Consider the following 17024-nt stretch of genomic DNA (forward strand, 5'->3'; position numbering starts at 1 on the left):
CATATATACCAGGATTGAGGGGAGGGCCAGCATATATACCAGGATTGAGGGGAGGGCCAGCATATATACCAGGATTGAGGGGAGGGCCAGCATATATACCAGGATTGAGGGGAGGGCCAGCATATATACCAGGATTGAAGGGAGGGCCAGCATATATACCAGGATTGAAGGGAGGGCCAGCATATATACCAGGATTGAGGGGGGGCAGCATATATACCAGGATTGAGGGGAGGGGCAGCATATATACCAGGATTGAGGGGAGGGCCAGCATATATACCAGGATTGAGGGGAGGGCCAGCATATATACCAGGATTGAGGGGAGGGCCAGCATATATGCCAGGATTGAGGGGAGGGCCAGCATATATACCAGGATTGAGGGGAGGGCCAGCATATATACCAGGATTGAAGGGAGGGCCGGCATATATACTAGGATTGAGGGGAGGGCCGGCATATATACCAGGATTGAGGGGAGGGCCGGCATATATACCAGGATTGAGGGGAGGGCCGGCATATATACCAGGATTGAGGGGAGGGCCGGCATATATACCAGGATTGAGGGGAGGGCCGGCATATATACCAGGATTGAGGGGAGGGCCGGCATATATACCAGGATTGAGGGGAGGGCCTGCATATATACCAGGATTGAGGGGAGGGCCGGCATATATACCAGGATTGAGGGGAAGGCCTGCATATATACCAAGATTGAGGGGAGGGCCGGCATATATACCAGGATTGAGGGGAGGGCCGGCATATATACCAGGATTGAGGGGAGGGCCGGCATATATACCAGGATTGAGGGGAGGGCCGGCATATATACCAGGATTGAGGGGAGGGCCTGCATATATACCAGGATTGACGGGAGGGCCAGCATATATACCAGGATTGAGGGGAGGGCCAGCACATATACCAGGATTGAGGGGGGGCCAGCATATATACCAGGATTGAGGGGGGGGCAACATATATATCAGGATTGAGGGGAGGGCCAGCATATATACCAGGATTGAGGGGAGGGCCAGCATTTATACCAGGATTGAGGGGGGGCCAGCATATATACCAGGATTGAGGGGAGGGCCAGCACATATACCAGGATTGAGGGGAGGGCCAGCATATATACCAGGATTGAGGGGAGGGCCAGCACATATACCAGGATGTGGGTGAGCACATTCTTTATTTCTGCAGTCTCTTACCCCTGCTCCTGTCTGTGGCTGCTCTATGCTGCCCTCGCCTGCTCTTTGTATCAGTTGTTTGTATCAGTAAAACCTCAATATTTAGGATAAATTGCCGTGTTGGCACTTGGCGATAAATAAGTGGGTTTTGGATTGCAGTTTGGGCACTCGGTCTCTAAAAGATTCGCCATCACTGTTTTAAACCAATCAATGTGCAAATATCAACATTTTTGAGAAAATACAATACATTTGATCAGATGTCAAAAAATATTCCAGAAAAAAAAAATTGTGATCAGAAATCATAAAGAAAAATTAACTCTTTAATACCATTTTTACCAAAAATACATTGTAAAAAAAAAAGAAGTGTAATTTTCTACAGTACAATATTTATTTCTATTTTTCTCAAATGAATTTTCATTTTAGGCCCCCCAAAAATTGAAAATCAATGTAAAAAGTGTATTTTAATACAATAAAAAAAATCAGGGTAATTGTTCAGTTGTATTGCCAGTTTTACAGCACGACCCGTAGCGATTTACGATCCCACAGGCCGATGAGCTACAATCTTCCTGAGAAAGGATTCATCAATGTATCAGATGCTTTCTTGCATGTTTCTACATGGAGCAATACACATATGTTCCATGTCCCTTCCTCTAAGAAACCTTCAATGAACCCTGATAGGATCTACAGAGAATAGACAAGACGTCCTTTACAGTGTTACACACTTACTCGATACTCAGTCTAATTTCATCATTCATTTTACTTTCTGCTTATAAATGCATTCATTAAAATAATGAATATCTGCATTGAGGACAGTAGAAGAACTAGTTTGTGTTTGTTCATCAAGATGCATTATCTTGGTCTCGTCTTGGCACTGTAACTGTTGGTAGGTAGGCAGAGTACTGGAGAGGTTGCTCCCGTCGTTCAGAGAGTTGCTCCGGTGCGGTGTTCTGTTGGTAGACTGACCGCTTTGTTGGTTTGCTATCAGGTGGTGAATCATATCGGTTATGAGATTGAGTTTATGATCCATTTGAGTTACCTACAAATGTATAAAAAAAAATTCAAACAAAGAGAATAGCATAGATACAGACCACACTCCATACACATTTCACACTACCCGTGAGCGCTGCCTGATATTGTAGCTTATCCCTAACCAAATCAATGGGGCGCTGAGTTGCAATACCAGACACACCCCATGGACAAGAGAGGCACAGTTTTGGGGAGAAATAAAGTAGATAGATCCTTTAATGCAATATTGGTTAGCCATTTAGACATTGTTGTTTTATTTGAAAACTATAGTTGGTGCGATTCGTTTCGCAGCACTCGGTCCATCGGCCACGTCAGTAATCTTTGGATGCTGGACAGGAGCCTCAAGACCTGCCTTCTACCTTCCAAGATTCCCTGCTTCTCTTCTGATTAGCTGCATCTTTATGGTTACAGCATGATGCATATGTGACATTGCATCAGGCCGGCTAATCAGTAGAACAGCTGTGGATGCCGGGATGTAGGAGGTGGTTCTCAGGGCTCCGATGCAGCGGTCACAGATTATGGATGTGGCTGATGGACTGGGTCCTGCGAATTGACTCGCACCAACTCTATTGGAAACCTTTGTCAGATTGAACTACTTAATGAACTCAGAAAGAGCTTTCTGTCCACATCCATGAAAGTAGTAGCCAACACTTAAAGGGGTTTTCTACTACTCGGACATCTCCTTCTCCATATATATATTTTTGCCCTCAGTAAAATAACACCTATACTCCCTTCCAGTGTTCCAGCCGTGTCGGCATTGGCTCTCCTTGGGATCACGTGACATTGTTATGTCAAGTGATCCCTGCTGCCAATCAGCGCTGGCTTCACTCTTCCTGCCTCCAGTTATAGCACATACCTGTACATCCGGAGGAAGTAAGAGCAGCAACAGCTCTCACTTCCTCTGGATGTATGCAAGTTGGCCAAAGGCGGGGAGAGTAAAGTCAGCGCTGATTGCCCCTAGGAATCATGAGATATGTCATGTTGTCACGCAAGGTGTGGGAAAGACTAAGTGCAACACAAAGGGAAAACGGAAAGGGAACCCAGACTAGGGAAAGTGGGGAGTGGAGAACTCCTAGGCTGATCTAGTGTCACCCTGTCTCCACTAATGTCCCTTTATTGGTTCTTCACCAATCGCCGCACGCATACCTCAGCCTGTCTATCCCTGGCATTAGGCTCAGGCTAGGGAACAGAAAGGATGAGCACTAGTTGATCCCCACTGAACACTAAAGACAACAAGGGGGGACAAACAAGGGAAAATCGCTTAGCTTTACTCGACTCCAGACAAATGCGCACACGTTCTCTAGCACCAGAGAGATAGAAGTACTGCTCTTGCTCAAGCCTTCACAAGGGGCAATGAATATCGCTGGCACCTCCCTCTGGCTCACAACAGGTATTTATACATCCAGGCCAGGGTGTTAATTAGCCCGAGGAAGCTAGCCCCTGGGTCCTAGAGATACATATTCTAAGAAGTTGTCTGTAAGGCCAAATGAAGAGATCTCCTGCAACCAACTGCAGGATGACTGTCTGTCACTTCTGACACACCCATGACACACGCAATCCCCAGGAGAGCCAGTGCAGACACCGCTGGAATAGTGCTGGCACTGGAGGTGAGTATAGGTGTTATTATTTTACTGGGGGACACACATATGGATTGAGAAGGAGTTGTCTGAGTAATGGAAAACCCCTTTAAGCCTCCATACACAATAGACTAAGCTAATAGTCTAAGGGGACATCCAGACTCTTCCCTGACAGATGAGGTCAGAGGAGGTAAAATTCAAACTGCCTGACCCTTAATGCCCGACCCTTTTGTTATTCAGGTGATAAGCTGCTGCCAGAGCCGTTTGGCAGTGATTTTCATAGTTCTCCACTTTGAAAACACATGAACATTTAACTAAGCCAAACCTTCTCGTGTATGAGAGTTGGGAGAGGTAGTGGATGGCCGAACCAGCAATCAAATTTCAGTTATTGTGTGTGGCCACCTTAACTTGTGTGTGCAAGTCACAGATGACCACAGGTATTTAGACTCTTTGCAGTGTATGAGCAGCGCTGTAGAATTGGTGTCTGGATGCACCATTATGTATTTTACACTTTTTCAGAGAGTGAGGAATATTCTGTATGTAGTATGTGGTAATTGTCTGTATATCCTGTACTCCATGTGTGTATGTGTAAGTAGTAGCTGTGCATAATATAAATATATATGGTTTTATCTTATTTTCTTACCTTGTCCTCGACACGGTTCAATCTTGACCCAATTGTATTAGAGCCTCGATCTTTCACTTTATCTGGAAATAAGTAAAAGTAAAAAAAAGTCATTTTTAAATTTACTATTAGAAATTAGCATTTTTTGGTTCCACTGGCATTCAACCAAATTTGTGAAACTGTTTATGATTTACAGTTCAGAGAATATAACATGAGAAACGATTTACCTATTCTTCCACAAAGCGATGAAATATGGCATCCTTATTCTGGACAACCTCTTAAAAAAAAGGCTTTCCCATTGTTACAAATGACGGCATGTTGCTTGGATTTGCCATCATATGGTGTCAGATTATTACCATTACTATTGTTAATTTCTCTAAAACATAGCATTTATTCCATTTCATAGTGGTAGGAAGTGGAATCTATCCAGAAAGAAACAGCGAGGGCTTCCCCAATGACTGGTCCAGTCTGTAAGAAAGGAAAAAAATCACTGGTGTAATCAAAAAGTATTTTTATTGAAGAGAAATTCCACCCAAAACTTGCAAACTGCCTCTTCCAGTGCAACCTATTGGAAGTAGCAATCCTAAAAGTCAATATCAACCTTTTAACAAGCCTTTCCACATGATTTAGGATAAATGGGAAACTAGAATCTCAATTTACAGCCATGGTGTTTTGGGGTGTTGCCCCTCAGCAGTGCAAAGCATGAGATCTGATTTAGCTGTGTGAGAAACTTCAGAAGGAAAAACTTTACCCCTTAGATCCTAGTGAGGAGAGTGAAATGCCAGAGTAAGGAGGCTTATAAACCATGCAATGGCTCCCCGGGGAGCTTACGAGCCTCCTTACGCTGGCATTTTTTAGACAAATCATCTTACTTTTCCTCTAAGGATTCAATTTTCTTCCTTTTTTTCTATTACTTTATCACTGTTGATGACTCCCACTGATTTGCTATAGCAATGAGATGTGCACATATATACATATATACAGTTGAAACCAGAAGTTTACATGCACTATATAAAAAGACACATATGCATGTTTTTCTCAATATGTGACATGAAATAAGAATAAACCTTTCCCGTTTTAGGTCAATTAGGATTACCATAATTTTTAATATTTGCCAAATGTTAGAATAATAAGAAAGATAATGTTTTAACCACTTCGCACCAGAGCCTGGTTTTGCCTTCGTGACCGGGCCAATTTTTTCAATTCTGACCACTGTCACTTTATGAAGTAATTACTCTGGAACGCTTCAACGGATTCCCCTGATTCTGAGATTGTTTTTTCGTGACATATTGTACTTCATGATTGTGGTAAAATTTCTTTGATATCACTTGCGTTTATTTGTGAAAAAATCGTAAATTTGGCGAAAATTTTGAAAATTTTGCAATTTTCAAACTTTGAATTTTCATTCCCTTAAATCAGAGAGATATGTCACACAAAATAGTTAATAAATAACATTTCCCACATGTCTACTTTACATCAGCACAATTTTGGAACCAAAATTTTTTTTTGTTAGGGAGCTATAAGGGTTAAAAGTTGACCAGCGATTTCTCATTTTTCCAACAAAATTTACAAAAACATTTTTTTAGGGACCATATCATATTTGAAGTCACTTTGAGGGGTCTTTATGACAGAAAATACCCAAAAGTGACACCATTCTAAAAACTGCACCCCTCAAGGTGCTCAAAACCACATTCAAGAACTTTATTAACCCTTCAGGTGCTTCACAGGAATTTTTGGAATGTGGAAGAAAAAAATTAACATTTAACTTTTTTCACAAAAATGTTACTTTAGACCTAATTTTTTTTATTTTCACAGGGGTAACAGGAAAAAATGGACCCCAAAATTTTTTGTGCAATTTCTCTTGAGCGCGCTGATACCCCATATGTGAGGGAAAACCACTGTTTGGGCGCACAGCAGGGCTTGGAAGGGAAGGAGCGCCATTAGACTTTTTGAATGTAAAATTTGTCTGAATAATTAGCAGACGCCATGTTGCGTTTGGAGAGCCCCTGATGTTCCTAAACAGTGGAAACCCCCCACAAGTGACACCATTTTGGAAACTAGACCCCTTAGGGAACATATCTAGATGTGTGGTGAGCACCTTGAACCCCAAGGTGCTTCACAGAAGTTTATAATATTGAGCTGTAAAAATAAAATTTTCACATTTTTCCCACAAAAACATTTTATATCCCTTAATTTTGCATTATCATAAGGGTAATAGGATAAATTGCACCATGAAATTTATTGTGCAGTTTCTCCTGAACACGCCGATACCCCATATGTGGAGGCAAACCACTGTTTGGGCGCACAACAGGGCTCGGAAGGGAAGGAGCGCCATTTGACTTTTTGAATGTAAAATTTGTTTGAATAATTAGCGGACGCCATGTTGCATTTGGGGAGCCCCTGATGTGCCTAAACAGTGGAAACCCCCCACAAGTGACACCATTTTGGATACTAGACCCCTTAGGGAACTTATCTAGATGTGTGGAGAGCACCTTGAACCCCAAGGTGATTCACAGAAGTTTATAATATTGAGCTGTAAAAGTAAAATTTTCACATTTTTCCCACAAAACCGTTTTTCATCCCTTAATTTTGCATTATCATAAGGGTAATAGGATAAATTGCACCATGAAATTTGTTGTGCAATTTCTCCTGAGTACGCCGTGGGGAAAAACCACTGCTTTGGTGTACGGCAGGGTTCGGAAGAGAAAGGAGCGCTATGTTGGCTGAGATAGGTGGCAGACACCATGTCACATTTGAAGAGTCGCTGACATGCCGAAACAGCAGAAACCCCCACAAGTGACCCCATTTTGTAAACTACATCTCTCAAGGAATTCATCTAGGGAAGTAATGAGTATTTTTTAATTTTTAAATTTATACCATTGGGCAGTGAAAAAAGCATAATTATATTTTTACCACAAAAAAATGTTTTACCCTCAGATTTTACATTTTCACACAGGGCAACAAATTATTGTAGAATAGGCATTTGGATTTGGGAGCACAAAATTTTCTGAATTTCTTTTGGGGGGCAAGGGCCATTTCGCTTTTCCAGAGCCTTTCTGCTACCAGTAACTTGGAAGTCCCTTATATTTTTAACAGATAATGGACCTGAGTGGGGACTAGCTTTTTTTGAGGACTGAGTTGAAGCTTTTATTGGGAACATTTTACGTAACATTTATCCGGCGCTCTAGGCTGAGCACTTACATCGAGGTTTCCATCTAAATTTCCAAGTGATGTAATTCAGATGAACCCCCTGCAGGATCCATTCACTATAATGAGGCAGCAGAGTTACTCTGGACTCCGTCTGGCCTCTGTTTAGCGGTGTCCTTTTTTCAGAAGTGCACAAAACTGTGGCCAACCGCACTTTTATGCACGCCTAAAACAAATGACACCGTGGGATCCCAGGCCAGACGGCATCCACAGTGGCCTATATCTGCCTCATTACAGGGAATCTTCCATCATGGGTTTTGTCTGAATCATGTATTTCAGAGATTTACACGGAAACTCTTGTGTAAGCGCTCAGCGCAGAGCGCAGGATAAATGTGGGCAGAGCCTTACTGCGATCTTTGGGAGACATAATAAACAAATCAGTAGCAGGTGAAGAATTGGTTTTATTTATTTTTTACGCCGTTCCTCTTGTGATATAACTGATTAGATTACTTTATTCTTCGGGTCGGTGTGATTACAGCGATACCAGAATCATATTGGGTTTTTATGATTGACAGCTGTCACACACTAAAAGACGCTTTTTTTTGCAAAATCTAGTTTTTGCATCACCATATTTTGAGAGCTATAATTTTTCCATATTTCGGCCGACAGAGTCATGTGATGGCTTGTTTTTTGCGGGACGAGTTGACATTTTTATTGGTACCATTTTTGGGTACGTGACATTTTTTGATCGCTTTCTATTCCGTTTCTTGGGAGGTAAAATTAACAAAAACCAACAATTCAGGAATTGTTTTTTGAGGGGTTTTTTTTATGCCGTTCTGCGTGTGGTAAAAATGATCAGGCAGTGTTATTCTTCGGGTCAGTACGTTTACAGCGATACTACACTTACTGTATTTTTTTTATTTTTTGGCGCTTTTACACAATAAAACAATTTTATAGAAAAAAATATTTTTTTTGCATTGCTTTATTCTGAGCGCTATAGCTTTTTTATTTTTCGGCTGATGGAGCTGTATGGCGGCTTTTTTTTTGCGGAACAAGATGACGTTTTCAGCGGTATCATTTTTATTTCTATTTTGCTTTTTGATCGCATTTTTTCCACTTTTTGTTTGGCGATATGATGAAAAAGCATATTTTTTTGCCCCGTTTTTTATTTATTTTTATTACGGTGTGCATAGAAGGAGTTAATTAGTGTGACACTTTTATAGCTTGGGTTGTTTCGGACGCGGCGATACCAAATATGTGTACTTTTTTTGGTTTTGTAAAAATATACGGATTTATTGGTTTAATATTTTATTTATTTATTTTGTGATTTTTTTTAACAGTTTAAAAACTTTTTTTTAAACTTTTTTTTACATTTTTACTTAGTCCCTGTATGGGTCATTAATTTTTATTTTTCTGATCACTGATCTCATGTAATATAATAGACATGTATTACATTACATGAGATCTTTGCTGACTGTTTCACACCGTGTCTCCTGCCAGGCTTCAGCTGCAGGCTGAGCCAGGCAGGACACCATATATGGCAGATCTGGAGGCGGTCATGTGACCTCCAGCTGCCATAGCAACCCCAGGTCCTGGAAGGTATCAGGGGTCGTCGGAGAGGTAAGTAAGACGACCCCCTCTCCTGTGTCTATCTTCTGTATGCCGCGATCACTATAGATTGCGGCATATAGAACATAGCAAAGGGTTAACATCACTGGGACCTGATCCAATCAGGTCCCAATGATGTCCCCTGTCAGAGCTAACGCTCTGCACCGGAATCGCAGCGCTTGCAGGACCCTGGGGGTCCTGAGAGCTGCGAGACCACCCACCGTTTTTAAACGTCGGCGCTGCACAGAGCCCAGCAAGCGCCGACGTTTATCTACAGTGGGCGGTCGGGAACCGGTTAAATAATTTGCCTGCTCCAGTGGTTTTGGGGTTACCTTGGTTAAAATTGCACAAGCCTGTACTGGACTGGTCTACCAATGAAATTAAGTCTTGGAGTCCTAAGTGTTATGATAGATGTTGTAACGGTCGCATTGCTGCTGTGGAAAGAGGGGAATTACCTGTACCTATTCAGGATTTTTGGAAGTTTTTTTCAGAGGAGGAGTTGCAAGTTTTGCCTCCTCATAGGGACTATAATTGTACTATTGAGTTTGTCCCTGGAGCAACTCTTCCCAAAAGTCGCTTATTTAATCTTACTATCCCTGAGAGAAAGTCCTTGGAGGAATACATACAGACAAGCTTGGCCGCCGGTCACATTAGACCTTCTAAGTCACCTGTGGCTGTTGGATTTTTTTGGGGAAAAAAAAAGGACGGCGGTTTACGTCCATGTCTGGACTTTCGCTAAATTAATAAAATTACAGTACGCAATTCCTACCCACTGCCATTAATTCCTGACTTGTTCAACCAGTTAGTGGGGGCCAAGTGGTTCTCTAAGATTGATCTCCGGGGGGCATACAATTTGTTACGTATGAAGGAAGGTGATGAGTGGAGAACTGCTTTTAACACTCCAGTGGGTCATTTTGAGAATCTGGTTATGCCCTTTGGTCTTACCAACGCACCAGCTTTTTTTCAGAACCTTATTAATGACATCCTAAGACCGTTGATCGGTAAAAATGTGGTCGTGTATTTGGATGACATTTTGATTTTTGCGCCGGATCTGGAGTCTCATTGGCAGAGCGTACGTGAGGTATTGCAGTTGTTAAGCGACAATTCACTTTTTGCTAAGCTGGAGAAATGTGAGTTCGCTGTGCAGAGAATTAGTTTTTTGGGCTACATTATCTCCAATGAGGGCTTTGAGATGGATCCGGTGAAGGTTCAGGCGGTGCAGGAATGGCCTAGGCCTATTAGTTTGAAACCAATACAGAGATTTTTGGGTTTCGCCAATTATTACAGAAAATTCATTAAGAATTTTTCTATAATTGTTAAGCCGCTGACCGATCTCACCAGGAAAGGTGCGAATACGGTTCAGTGGACTACTGAGGCCATTGAAGCTTTTGTGTATCTCAAGGAGAGGTTCAGTTCTGCCCCCATCCTTATGCAGCCTGATGAGACCAAGCCTTTTTTGGTCGAGGTTGATGCTTCTTCTGTGGGGGTCGGTGCTGTTTTGTCTCAGGAAAACAAGGATGGAGTACATCCCTGTGCTTTTTTTTTCAAAAAAATTTTCTGAGACCGAACTTAATTACGATGTCGGTAATCGGGAATTGCTGGCGATTAAACTCGCATTTAAACATTGGCGTCATCTCTTGGAAGGTGCTAAATTTCCCATTCAGGTTTTTACTGATCATAAGAATCTGATCTATCTTGATGCTGCCAAGCGCTTGAATGCCCGTCAAGCTAGGTGGGCACTTTTTTTTTTCGCGGTTTAATTTTTCTGTTACTTACATCCCGGGTACCAAGAATGTAAAAGCTGATGCTTTATCTCGCAGTTTTTCTCCCATGGTTGGTACCGAGGAGGAGGAGAGCATTTTACAGGAAGGTGTTGTGATAGCAGCATTGGACTCCGTTTTGGAAGATGGGATTCTGAAAGCCCAGGAGAATGCCCCATCTAACACTCCCCATGGGAGGTTGTTTGTGCCTAGGAACTTAATGAGAGATTTGTTTGTGGAGTGTCATAAGTCTCGGTTGGCAGGTCATCCAGGAATTTCGGAGACTAAGAGACTTGTAGGTCGCAGTTTTTGGTGGCCTGGGTGGCAGAAGGAAGTCATTAAGTGGGTGCGTCAATGTACTGTGTGTGCTAGATCTAAGTCTTCACATGCTCCTGCTGCGGGGTTGCTTTGCCCTCTGGAGGTTCCTAGTGCTCCTTGGACGCATCTTGCTATGGATTTTATTACTGACCTTCCTGCCTCTGAGGGTTTCACTGTTATCTGGATGGTCGTGGACCGTTTTAGCAAGATGTGTCACTTGGTTCCCTTCATCAAACTGCCCTGCGCCAGGACACTCGCTAAGGCTTTTGTTAAAGAAATTGTCAGGCTCCATGGCATTCCTTCCGACATTGTTTCCGATAGGGGACCTCAGTTCGTGGCTCGTTTTTGGCGTGCCTTTTGTGACAGGTTGGGAGTCCATTTGTCATTTTCGTCTGGTTATCATCCTGAGTCTAATGGACAGACAGAAAGAAAGAACCAGGATGTTGAACAGTTTTTGTGTTGTTTTGTGGCTGACTATCAAGAGGGGTGGTCTGAGTTTCTGCCACTGGCTGAATTTGCTCTTAACAACCATACATCCTCTTCTGCTGGGTGTTCTCCTTTTTTTTGTTGTACTGGGAGACATCCGTCTTTTGGGTCATTCTCCAAATTGGTATCGGCTGTGCCGGAGGAGGAGAATTTTTCCGGTGATTTGGAGAGAGTTTGGACTGATGTACGTTGTAACCTTCAAGAGGCTAACAAAAAATCCAAGAGGTACTTTGACAGGAAACGTCAAGAGGTTTTGTTTACTGTTGGTGACATGGTTTGGTTGTCCTCTAGGAATCTGCGGTTGAGGATTCCTTCTAAGAAATTGGGCCCGAAGTTTGTAGGTCCGTTTAAGGTGCTTCAGGTAGTTAACCAATCTGCTGTTAGGTTGGAGGTTCCTACCTCCTGGAAGATTAATCCGGTGTTTCATGTTTCCTTATTGAAAAAAGCTGATGTTTCTGATAGGGATGCCACTGTCTCTGTTCCTCTGGTGGAGGAAGAAGGTGAATATGAAATTTCTCGCATTCTTAATTCTAGATGGCATAGAGGGAGATTGCAGTATCTCGTCGCTTGGAAGGGTTTCGGTCCCGAGGATAACTCCTGGGTAAGGGCGGATGATGTCTCTGCTCCTAGACTTGTCGGAGCGTTTCACAGGAGGTTTCCTGATAGACCTGGGCCTGGAGGATCCGGAGGATCCTCATTGAAGAGGGGGTACTGTTAGAACCCTCCTGTTAGTTTTTTCTATTTTGCTGGTCACATGACTTTTTGCCTATATAATCCAGCTCCGCTCTCCTGGCCTTGCAGGACTTCAGTGTTACATTTACTCTTAAGCTAGCCAGGTGCCTTGTACCTTACTCTGTAGCTTGCTTGGTCTTTTGACCACTAGTACTTCTGTTTGTTTGTTTGTCTTTGCTCTGCTACAATTTCTGCTAGGAGGTGTCCAACTATATCCCAGTCCTTAGTTCTTGTAGGGACCCCTCCCTTATATCTATAGGTCTGCGTTCAGACTAGCCGAGGACTTAGGCGGGTCTGTTCACAAGGAACAGGTCCCCCGCTGCATCGTAGGGAATCAGCTTAGTCCTATTGTAGGGACAGTTTTCCTTTCTTTCCTTAGTGTTTGTAGCAGTTCATAACAGCTCCCTGCATTCCACCGGTATGGGGCCACTCAATACTCCCACCGCGTGAAGGAGGAAGACTTAACAACCATCATGATCAATCCCCTACCTCACCACAGCTGGGCCAAGACCCAAGATAGTGACCCTGCAGTCCGCATGGTGAAAGACCTGCTGACCCGAGAAGACGTCCGTCTAGATCCGGATGCCCCAGAGGAAGCCAAGCAGCTATGGAAAGAGAAGAGCAGGCTGTTCCTCTATGAAGGTAAGCTGTACAGAAGACTCGTCAACCACCGGACGCACGAGCTGACCTGGCAAGTCGTCCCAAGGCGAGATGCAGCTATGGTCCTGGAGGCTTACCATGACAGAGCGGGGCACTTCGGCTGGAAGAAACTGGAGTTCCTGCTAAGAGGACGGTTCTTCTGGATCAGCATGAGAGGGGCTGTAGAGAAGTGGTGCAGAGACTGTGGCCCTTGTAATCTAAGGAGGAAGGACCGCACCAGCCAGAAGACACCCTTGAGGCCCATCGTCACCAAGCAGCCTCTTGAGCTGGTAGCTCTGAACCATGTCAAATTGGCTCCAAGCCGGTCAGTATACATTTATGCCCTGACAATCGTGGACCACTATTCCCGATTTCTAGTGGTGGTCCCGGTAAAAGACTTGACAGCTCAAACGGCGGCCAGAGCCTTCCAGCAAAACTTCTGCCACCCACACGGGTATGCAGAACAGGTCCTGACAGACCAAGGTCCTGAAATCTTCCAAGAGTTCTGCAACCTCTATGGATGTAAGAAGATTCGGACAACGCCTTACCACCCACAAACCAACGGGATGTGTGAGAAAATGAACAATATAGTCATTGATCTCCTGAAGACGTTGCCCCTGGAGGAATGCAGCCTGTGGCCAGAAAAACTGCCGGACCTGATAGACTTATACAACCATATCCCGGTGAATGCTACAAACTGCACCCCGGCTTACCTGATGCGAGCCAGACCAGGTAAGCTGCCCATAGACCTAGAGATGGGAGTCCTAACACCCAAGGACACCTCCCCAGATGCGGACTGGGATACGGAAAGGCGACTGCAGTACAAGAAGGTACAGGAGAGTGTGGAGAAGAGCCTGGCCCAGGCGAGAGAAAAGCAAGAGAGGCTCTTCAACCAACATGTCCCTGCTTGTCCCCTGGAACCTGGTGAGCAGGTTCTGAAGCGAAAAAGAAGGCTACACAAGCTGGATGACCAGTGGGAAAGGGAACCCTACACAGTACTGCAGTCTGATCACGACAACCCGAAGGTGTGCGTGGTCACTAAGGATGGAGGAGAAACCACTAGTACCGTCTCCAAAGACAACTTAAAAATGTGCCCCGAGCAACTACGGAATGCAGAAGAGGATCAAAGTGACCTTGAACCCGCAGAGGACAAGGAAGAAATGATCAGCACCATTCTCGGAGAATTCCCTCAGTCCTGGACTCGAATAAACGGTGCCATAGTGGTACCCGTCCTGCATTTCCTGCAACCGGCTCAGCAACAACCTACACCAGAGCAGGAAGGTGGAGAAGAACAAGCAGTTCCAGAGGCAGAAGGGCCTGTACCAGCAGCCCAGGAGAGTCAACCCTCTGCTGACAGTGAGCCTGCCATGCCTGCGGTAAGCCAGAGGACCCGCAGACAGCTGCCTGCCCTGCCTGTAAGTTTAGCCAGTGACTGCACCCCGAGCGCTAGTGAGAAAACACAGGTTAGACCACCACCAGACAGTGGGTTACGTAGGTCAACCCGAAGCACTAAGGGGCAAATGCCAGCTCGCTGGAAGATCTAAGTGGATAATGTATGTATTTAATGTGTTATCTTGTACCCTGGTTATTAATTATGTTTTTCTAGTTTTTCTAGCTCATGGACTGACAGGTTATGGACGGTGAATAACCGGAACTATCATGTAGATAGTTGCAGTTGGTGCCTCTTGCGAAGATGGCCACGGAAGAAAAACCTGTCTGGCGTGGCCCCGTGTGGTCCAAAGTAGGTAGTTTTGCCTTGCAGCCACGCCCAACGTTTGGGGTTTGCTTTGGACAGGTCCCCACATCGCTCAAAGACTTCGCCATGTTGGGTGAAATGGACACCCGGTCGCGGAAGCGCCGTTTCCTTAAGGACAAAATGCACTTGTACATATGTTATGTTGTTGTTTATAACCTATATTTGTGTTTCCTGTTAGTCCCGGAGTACTAAGTTTTACTAGGGGGGAATGTGTCACCCTGGCCTGGATGCCACAAATGTATAATAAAGCTGTGTCTGAGAGCAAGGGGGAGGTTCTCTGGTCAGGGACCATTAGCATGCAGCACCTCCTGTCCCAAGTCAGTAGGGGGAGCAGGCTGACCCTATAAAAGCTGGAACTGGGGGCAGGGTTAGAGAGTTCTGGACGACCTGTCTCTGGAGTGAGAGGTGCCCCAGAGAAGGGAGAGCCAGTTCAGCTGAAGCTGAGGAGGTCGTGTGGCAGTAGAGGAGCCATGAGCCAGGGACGGAAGGCGAGGAGAGGCTGTCCTGGCTGAGAGAAAAACTGATCTACCGGACTTGGTGTCCGAGGCTGTTAGGAATCCAAGTCCTACAGCAAATAACCAGCCCGCAGGGGACTGTATGTTCCTTGGCCTAAGAAGCCCGGTGGTTCCGCCACAGAAGAAGGGACCAGCAAAGCTGCACCAGGCCAAGAGTAGAAAGGGACCCTAGTTGCAAGCCATACGTGCGAGAAGACACGGTGAGCTCAGGAACGTGGGCTGTTACACCACAAGGAGGGAAATAGCCAGAAAGAGCGCAGAGAGCATGGTAGGCCTTCACCCTCACCCTGACCAGGGCCAGCTTCCCACTTGTTCTCAGACATCCAGGCCCCCTCCTAGCCGGGACTGTTTTTGGGTCGTCTCACCTGTTCTAATAAAGACCCTGAACTGTTTAAGAGGCCTCCGTTTCCTGGCTATTGCGGTCAGAATCATCCCCTCCATCATCCATCTATATACTGCCCTGGGGCCACACTCCTCCCGTGGGGAGTTATACTACTTAATGCTGCACACCTACATCTGCCCCAGCGGTCTGCACTGCTGCTGCGGTTAACCCTGACCGCAATCCACGGGTGGCGTAGTCGGACATTTAAAACCCTACAAATAGACTGCCACAACATTTGGTATGACCACCCTGAGCCATGGACCGGGTTGCCACTACTACCCCCATTATTGCCCTATTGCCCGGTTCCGGGTAACCCACGGCCCAGGGGGCGAGTCATATCCATAAGATAGGGCATCAATGTATGATCGGCCGGGGTCCTGCACGCAGCACCCCTGCTGATCAGAAGTTATCGGTGCTGGCGGCGGCGGCCACCGGCCGGAAGTACTTGCCTGCGGTGTTTGGCCATCCATCTATAGTGGCCCCCGTGGGGTACTGCACATCCGCCTCCCATTCAATTGAATGGCAGTTTGATGTGCACTAACAAGTGCCGACCACTACAACATGGCGACCAGTCACCGGAAGGTAAGCACTTCCGGCCGGCGGCCACCGCCGGCACCGATAACAGCTGATGGCGGGGGTGCTGTGTGCGGGACCCCGGGCAAACATAAATTGATGCCCTATCCTATGGATAGAGCATAAATGTGAAAGTAGTGGACAACCCCTTTAAAGCACAGTGGCCATGAGGTTTCTATAAAATCCCATCCACTTTGCTTGAACTGCAAAACACTCTGTTTTTGCCACAGCAAATAAATATTGTCAAAAACAAACCGAAAGCTCATTGTGGGAACATAACCCACAAGAGTACTATGGGGCCTGTGACTTCCTCCTCTACCATTCTTCCTCAGCGTCTGACGTCTCAGCACAGCGGGCCTGATGACATCACTACATGGCATCCACTGCCCTGAGATGTGCAGGCGCTTCAGAATGCTTGCTACATAGACCGGAGCAGCGGGGAACAAGGAGGAGAGGTGAGTATTTTTTTTTTAAATCAATGAGCACATTTTGGTAGTCATAGTACTGTATAGAGGACCATGGGGAATTCATTATACTGTATGGAGGACGATGGAGGTGCATTATACTATATGGAGGACTATGGGGAGTGTATTATACTATATGGAGGACTATGGGTAGTGCACTATACTGTATGGAGGGCTATGGGTAGTGCATTATACAATATGGAGGACTATGGAAGTGCATTATACTACATTGAGGACTATGGGGAGTGCATTA

The sequence above is a fragment of the Phyllobates terribilis genome, unplaced genomic scaffold (assembly GCF_046119375.1).
Source record: "Phyllobates terribilis strain yellow unplaced genomic scaffold, ASM4611937v1 Scaffold_459__1_contigs__length_1442029, whole genome shotgun sequence".
In the NCBI taxonomy this organism is placed as follows: Eukaryota; Metazoa; Chordata; class Amphibia; order Anura; family Dendrobatidae; genus Phyllobates; species Phyllobates terribilis.